Source organism: Silene latifolia, chromosome 2 (assembly GCF_048544455.1).
Source record: "Silene latifolia isolate original U9 population chromosome 2, ASM4854445v1, whole genome shotgun sequence".
Lineage (NCBI taxonomy): Eukaryota > Viridiplantae > Streptophyta > Magnoliopsida > Caryophyllales > Caryophyllaceae > Silene > Silene latifolia.
The window spans coordinates 55,665,062-55,673,731 of NC_133527.1; the positions used below are offsets into that span (position 1 = coordinate 55,665,062).

The 8,670-nt window shown below is 38.3% G+C and overlaps 1 non-coding gene across 1 annotated transcript; it reads right to left on the minus strand.

Annotated features, from left to right (window-relative positions):
- Positions 1-3,925: 3,925 nt before the first annotated feature.
- Positions 3,926-4,034, minus strand: LOC141645175 (small nucleolar RNA R71). Its single transcript, XR_012544761.1, has one exon. It is a non-coding gene; the product is annotated as a small nucleolar RNA R71 (small nucleolar RNA).
- Between the last annotated feature and the right edge of the window lie 4,636 nt (positions 4,035-8,670).

Here is an 8,670-nt window from a genome sequence, read left to right on the forward strand (position 1 = left end):
TGCTACCTTCTCATTGTTGAACCTAGTATTATATTCTCCAATGTTCTCTCCTACCCCCTGGACGATTCTGTACAGGTCTCCTGCGTGTATCTGTGGCTTTCTGCTGCTTGCGAACTGTTGAGTAAATGCGTTCACCAATTCAGCAAATGTAGATATCGACCTGTTGGGCAGGCTGACAAACCATCGAAGTGTCGGTCCTGTTAGGGTGGACCCGAATCCTTTGCACATGCAGGCCTCCTTGACTTGCCCTATAGTTGTTACCGTCATCATTTTCTGCTTATACTGGCTGATATGATCAAAGGGATCTGCTGTTCCGTCGAAGAGAGGCATATTTTGATTTGTGAATCCCTTTGGCATGGCTGTGATGGATATGGTGTCCACGAATGGTGAATCGGCGAATCGCTTGTCTGAGTCCGCTTTCTCGAGTGGGGGTGGTAGCCCTGGAACCCTGCTCAGTATCTCCTTTAGTTCCAAGTACTGCTGATTGGTTATACTGGTTGAATCCGGGGTCCGTCTGTCAGCTGTCTGCATATTTCCTCCTGATCTGGGTTCTTGAAGGTTCTGATAGGCTCCGGCAGCCAGGGGGGTTGTAGTAACGATTATCCCCTGCTGCCAGTTCACTTGCTGGTTTGACTCGGATCCTGCTACCGGTGTCTGATCGATTGTTGCGACACTGCTGACGGGGAGGCCACCTGTCTGCGTGTCCCTATGCGATTAGCCACGCCCGGCTATCGGTGTGAGGTATCCTAACCCTCGTGGGGTTATTCTTCCATCTCGACGTCGTAGCCAAATCTAATCTTGTTATTAGTTCACCCGGGTATCCGCCTGTCGCCGATGCTCCCCGTGTCAGATCTACCAAAGGAGACCTTCCTTCACCTGTCCCACTTACTGGAGTGACAGACTGCTGTTTTAGGATATCAATCTGTGCCCAGAGCTCTCTGTCTCTCCTTCTTGCTTTAGCATCTGCTCTCCTTTGGTCTTCTCTCATGTTTTCCATAGCTTTTTGATGATTTTCCACGCCGGTGAGTAAGATTTGTGTGGGACTTGGTGGCGGAGTGATGCCTGAACTTGCTGTTCCCTTATCTGACCTGGCCTGGGTCACGACAGCAGGAGTCCTTGGAGGTAGAGAGGCTTTTGTTGTCGGTATGATTCTTGAGGTGTGTCCGGGAGCCTGCGTGGCCACTGTTGATGTTGGATTTTGGGTAGACGGTGGTGGTGGCGATGGTTGCCTGCTCCCTGACACGGCTTCAGATGCTTGATTTTCCATTGTATATGTAGAATATCAACGATTGACGACCACAATTCCCCACGGTGGGCGCCAAACTATTTAGGTATTTTTACCCAAGTCGATTAATGAGGGTCAATGTAGTCTTACTCATTGGTTGTGTGTATGCTCGTTCGTACGTCAACAAATAAATAGAAAAAAAAAGTGCGTATTGTAAATTGACACGTAAGATTTGGTGACGCGGAAAACCCAATGTGGGAACAACCGCGGGAGGGACGGTACCCTGCCAAGTATTGCACTATATGAATAGGAGGATGATTATAATCGTGGCACAAAGCTAATCCTGCTGGCCCTAGGCGTCAGGCCTGCAAGATCCAAGACGAACGTATATTTGAGTATGATATGTCGAGGTGTGATCTTGAATGTGGATGTGAATGTGGTGTGTCCAATGAATGCCTTCTTGATTCGCTTCCTTGGCTATTTATAGGGTAAGAACCCTAGATATGTCCTACCTCGAATATGGAAAGGGAATATAATTTCCATAAGGACTCTTTCCAAACCCGGACTCCCTTGCCAATTCTCCCTGATCTCCCTAACTTCTCCCTATCTTCTCCCTATCTTCTCCCTGACACTTCTTTCCTTAATCCGGACGCCTTCCACGATGGGCTTCTAATCTTCCTTGAGCCCGTTTCCCCTTTCTCCATCCGCGGGCTTCCTTCCTCCTTATCACTCCTTCCATAGCTTTCATTTTATTAAGTGGGCCTCCTTTGTTGTGCTAATTTTTGCCCAAACACAGGTTAAAAGTTTTGACTTTTATTTATACGTTACTAGATGTATAACTCTGTGATACGTGCATATTCTATACACTTTATTTGCAGTTTTGACACGTATTTCTATGCGTATTTGTTAGCTTAAAGCTATTATTTCTCCCGAAACGGTTTACTTTGGAATTTCTATGATTTATTGTAGGAATGAGTGGAAGTAAGCTAAATCAAGCTTAAATCGCCCTCCGGAAGGAACTTTATGGAAACTTGGAAGATGGGAGTTCAAACTCGCTCACCTTGGGATGCGTGCATTGGAGTGAAGAGGCTGATTGGAAGAGAAAAAGAAGTTACTGCACAGCTCAGTTGGTCAATCGACCAATATCTCCGGTCGATCGACCGTGGAAGTTCAGCAGAGAAGGAAGTACTGTACTGGCTGGTCGATAGACCGTGCCACCTGGTCGATCGACCAGGCCGCGAATCTGAGATTTATTTTATGCTTTAGTCTTTTAAAAGCCCAATTGTAATTAACTTTTGGAAGGACGTTTATGAGTAGAAGAAAGACAATAATTTAGGTTATGCTTTTTCATTATTCAACAACTGAAGTTTTAGATCTAGTTTTGGGAACAAGAAAGTGTAGACTACGGATTCGAATTCAATTGCTTTGTTCATCAATTTCCTTAGTAAGCCTTAATTTAATTTCAATCTTCCTTTATTCTTGTCCTTTTAATTCTTGTTGTTACCAATTTATTTTCAAGTAATTCAGTTTAATCTTCTATTTAATTTTCAATTCAATCATGTCAATTTCATTATATGCCTTTAAGTTTGCAATTGTTATAGTTTTAATATGCATAGCTAATTATCTTGATTGGGAATTAGGTGAGCCATGGCGTAAATTAGGGTCAATTTTATTAGTATGATTTTCTTCCATATCGATCTTGTTTTCTTTTGATAAACCTATCTTGCTAGATTGAAAGATTAGTAGTTAGGTTATCATTAGATTTGGAATTTCCTTTGAGCGAAAGCTTTGAGAAATTCTAGGGAATTAGAAGACCGTAAGGTTAATTTTGAGCATTGATCGAAAGGCTTGCTCATATCTCCTGAGACCGTATTACAGGACCTCTGCTACCCTTTTGACCTGACCTTAGCCATGGTGAACCGAAGTTCCTGATCTTCTTTTTATCTCGTTTGAGAAATTTCTTATTTTAGCAATTAGTCACTAGAATCAAACAAATTCAAACCCCCCATTTAATTGTTAGTTTTATAGACCGAAAATAGCAAATAGAATTGATCTTGTCTCTCTGTGGTTCGACCCTTACTATCACTAGCTATAGTTTTAGTTCGGATTTATAAATTTAATTTTGATACAAAACGATGGTATCAAATTTTGGCGTCGTTGCCGGGGAGACGGTGTAATTCTGTTTGCTTTATTTTTAGTTTATTTTTCTTGTCTCAAGGAACTTTGGTTCCTTGAAGCCGTTGCTTACTCTTACTTCTAGTTTTGCTTTTGCACAGTTAGATGACAGGTTTTGAGAGGAAGACTTGAGTACTCTCAGTTTTGCGAACATGACTACAATATATGACAATCTTCAGCCACAAGAGCAACATGTTCCAAAGGGATACGAATTACCTACCCCCACTCAAGGTCACTTCGAATTTCGTTCCTCCTATATCGATTTAGTGGAGCGGAATCCGTTTGCTGGTCTACCGGACGAGGATCCTTTGAAGCATATGGAAATTTTCACAGACTACTGCTGTTCCATACCTGTATCGGCTGGGGTGACCCAAGATGAAGTAAAGGGGATGATGTTCTTGTACTCCTTGAAGGATTCTGCGCGAGATTGGTACCGCTACCTTGATAGGGTAGCAGCTGGAGTCACGGATTGGACATCTCTAGCATTAGCTTTCTACAAAAAATACTTCCCACTTGCAAAGACTGATGCCTTGAGAAGCAAAATTACAAATTTCCAGCAAGGACCTGATGAGGAATTTTGTGAAGCATGGGGACGTTTCAAGAGCTTGGTTCGGTCTGTCCCTCACCACGGTTTTCAGCAGTGGTACCTTTCCAACTTATTCTACAATTCTTTATATGATGACTACAAGGTTATACTGGATGCAGCTGCGAATGGTAGGTTCCAAAACAATACTGGTCAGAACAAAGGTTGGAACACTATTGAGGAGATGGCAGTCTATAGAGCTGAGTTTGGGAGTTTGCGTGGGAACTCGCGAAAACAAAGTGATGAAATGAGCGCCGTTGCAACACTCATAGCTTCTATTACAGCCCGGCTCGAAAAGCTCGAGACTTCTAAGGTTTCCGAGAGGGAAATCGAAATTCCTGTTCATAACTCAGATGAGACCGCGGAATTGAGAGAAATAGTCCGAGCTCTTTTAGTTCAAGTCACAAAAATAGAAGAAGCTGGGATTGAATCTGCAAAGAATTTTGTGAAGCAGTTAGAGAATTTAGAGGCTAACCAAGTCGCCAATTCTTCAAGAAAATGTGAGGGGCCAATTGAAACCATTAATGCCATTGATCTCCGAAGTGGTTTTTCTTATGAAGGTCCCGATAAGCCAAGAGAAGACTCGAGAAATGATGAAGAGACAAATTTAAATTCTGGTGCGAAAACGAGCTTTACTGCCAGTACCAGCGGTCGATCGACCAACAACAGCAGTCGATCGACCGGATTCTCTGATGAAAAAGTTTCTGACCAGAAACTAATTGAACCCAGCATATGTGGTCGATCGACCAACAATGTCAGTCGATCGACTGAAGTTCCTGACGAAGGAGTTTCTGACCAGAAACTGTTCATGCCCAGTGTGATTGGTCGATCGACCGAGACCAATGGTCGATCGATCGGGTCTCCAGTGCAGGACGCAAATCCGTCAATTAATTTGCATGATTCTATACTTATTGATGATTTGACGGAGGTTTTAAATTTACGGAAGCCAAAGGTTGCTGATCCTACGGCCAGTGTTGCAGTCCCCGTATCCGGAGCGTTTAAAGAATACTAAGCTGGAGCGCAAGTTTGGTAAGTTTTTGGAGATGGTCAAGAATCTTGAGGTAACCATTCCTTTCACTGATCTAATTACCCAGGTACCCTCTTACGCTAAATTTATGAAAGACATTTTGAATCGTAAGAGAAATTTTCATGATGATGGTGATGTTGCTTTTGTGGAAGAATGCAACGCTCTTTCGCAAATTAATATACCACCTAAATTAAAGGACCCGGGTAGCTTTTCAATTCCCTGCACTATAGCTAACCACGAAATTGGAAAGGGCCTTTGTGATTTAGGGGCCAGTGTCAGTGTCATGCCATATTCCGTTTGCGAAAGGATAAATATTGGTAGACTTAAGGTGACCGATATTACCCTTCAGATGGCAAATAGATCGAATCAGAGACCTTTAGGAGTCTTAGAGGATGTACCCGTTCGAGTGGGTAAGTTTTTATTCCTGTCGATTTCGTTGTTTTGGACATTGCAGAGGACAAATCGATACCTATTATTTTAGGTAGACCATTTTTACATACAGCTGGGGCTGTAATAGATGTCAAACACGGAATCATTACCTTAGAGGTAGGAGATGACACCATTGAGTTCAGTCTTGATCGTAAGGCGACTGAACCTGCTGATGATGATACGTGTTATTCCATTGACATTGTTGACAGGGCTATTAATTGTAACTGGAGGGAATCCTTAGCCAAGGATCCCTTAGCTGATCTAACCCGTTAAGATGAGTGTGCAGGTAGTACAGCGGGGAATGCTGAGGAGCTAGATGTTTTGGTAGCCTCAATGGAAAGCTACGAGCTCACAGAGGAAGAAGATGAGATGCTCTTAACCTGGCCAACGAGAATTTGGTAAACACTTGCTATACCATTGAAGCTGATTCTGCCTATGCTGTAGAGGTAAAGGTGCCAGAGCGTAAGCCACTTCCTCCTAATCTTAAGTATGTTTTTCTAGATGATACGGAGCAGTACCCAGCTATTGTTAGTGCTAAGCTTAATGATGACCAGCTTTCTGCTTTAATGTGTGTGCTTAAGAAAAACAGGAAGGCTTTAGGTTACTCTTTGGATGATATTAAGGGCATCAGCCCTGATATTTATATGAACACGATAGAGCTGGAGGAAGGCCACTGTTGGGAAATATGTCCTCAACAATAGTGCGATCAGATGATATAAATATCATTATTAAATCTCATTACAAGAATACGGAAGGGATGATACATTACATATATAGTAACCTGGTCCACACATATCGGTAATGATTGGCTGGCTAGAGTTTGACATTACTGTCGTGCGACGGTGGTGATCAGTTGATCCCTTGAGGTCACACCTAAAGGACGATTCCCTTAATTGAAAAGGTTAATTAATTGTATACCGATACAGATTAATTAATTCCTTAAAATTGAACAATTCAATTGTGAGAGAGAATATTGATATCTTATTGTAATGAGATTAAATAAGATTTATTTTAGTAAATAAAATGCTTTATTACTAAAATTGTTTATTGTTTGAGAAACAATAAAGATAAGAATGAATGGTTGATTATAATTACAAGATATTGTGAATTATAATTATATGACCCATTTTATTTATGTGATCAAGTATCACTAGTCAATTTGTTGAAAGTAATTTAATTAATTTATAAAATGATATTTATGTGATAAATATGCATTTAATTAATTAGTAACATGTATCATACTACATGTGACATATTGTGTGACAAATGACAAATTGACAAAATAAAATGGTAGTCCATTTTATGGTACATGGACCGAAATAATGAGAGTGATGGGTGTTAGTGGGTGAATTATTTTATGGGATAAATCAAACTAATAATGCCTAGTCTACACCTAGCCTTACATGCCTAAAGTTTTGATAAGAACAAAAGAATAAAGTAAGATGCCTTCTTTGGTATTATAGTAGTGCTCCAACCGTGAGACACAAGAAGAGGGAGGCTTTTGTTCTTTAATTATTTCTCTTACATATTCATTCATTCAATACATGCAAAAGTTGATGAATACCTCTCTCTTACACTCTTCATCTTTCTCCAAAATTAGAGAAATCTTGATTCAAATTTGTTCAAAAGATTACTAAAATTATCAATGTAATATATGAGTATTAGTAATCAAATTTAAGGTAAACCACAATATAAACATCTAGTACATGTTAGTTTGTGGGATTAAGGGATAGTTTTGGGTGCTACTAATTGGAGGGCTTATAATTTGAAGTCAAGTATGTTCATCCATTAATGGAAAGCTCAAGAACTAACAAGAAGGAGATCTTGTTGGTGCCCAATATGACCGAATTCCATATGGTGAGAAAATGTTTTCTTATCTTCTTTTATTTTAGTTTGCATGCATAAAATCCATATTTAATTTTATGACAAATTAATTTTAACATATATGAGTATGTTAGTATGTATAAAGATCTACATTTATTTCAATCGGTATCAAGAGCCATGGTTGTTTGCATGCAAATCGGTTACAAGTTTTTCCGAGTAATAAAGATTAACATATAAAACTTGTATATTTTGTGTTATTATGAGATATCACGAAATTAATCCATGCATGTTAAAATTTCTGGTCCTAAAATGTTTTTAGGATATTTTGGTTAATTTACGGATTTTTATTGTTCATATTATACTATAATGGCATTTAAATATGATTTTATGAGTAAAAATGTCATTTTCGGACTAAAAATAGCTAAACTTTGAATTTTCCAGTGATTTTTGGATATGTTGTCACATATATTATTTTGAGATAACCTGTAAATTTTCATTATTTTTGGACTTGTTATGCTCGAAAAATGGATTTTTCATTATTAAATTCGGTTTTAGGTGAAAAATAGGTTAATATGAGTTAAATTTCGAATCTGGTCATAGAAAATTAATATGTTGTCACATGCAATTTTACAAGATGTGTGTAAAATAATTGGCTATAAAGAAGTCCCTTTGCATGATTTATGGATTTTTGAAGAAAAATAGCATAAATAGTGACATTATTAGTGAAAAATTAATAAAACATAATCTATGACTTAGGAAAAACGTCTAATGTTGCATTTTATTATATTTTTCAGATCTAAAATTGAAAAGTTAATGAATATAATTTTTCCATATTTTATGATTATTTTTGGTTAAAACCGATAAACCGCAACATTGTTTTTCCGGAAAATTTTCGAAATTTTTAACCTAAGTTATTGAACATTATGAGTGTCATGGTATTTTTCCAGAATGTTCATGAGTTTAAATTTCAAATTTTGAATTTATTTGAAATTTTGTGATTTATTTGAAGTTTATAGCTTATTTTTGTAATTTTTGGTCCATTAATGAACAATTTTATAAATATGAGTTAATTATGGTCAAATTATTAGTCAAGACTAAATTTTGAGTCCTAAGAGGTTAGGGTAATTAACTTATGCATAAATATGAATTTATGTAATTTTTGTGATTGTAAAGTGTTGAAATCACGCAAATCCGTAAAAACCGAGAAATATACGATATTGGCTAATTAATGTCGATTTAGCATAAAATTGAGCATGTTCATACATATTATAATGCTGCATTTTCTTTATGATTGTCATAATTTTAATTTATGTAATTTTGAATTATGTAATTTTACTTAGTATGGCCTTAGATTTTAATTGGTATTTCCTGAAATGTATGGGAATATCGATTCGGTTGTAATTTTAT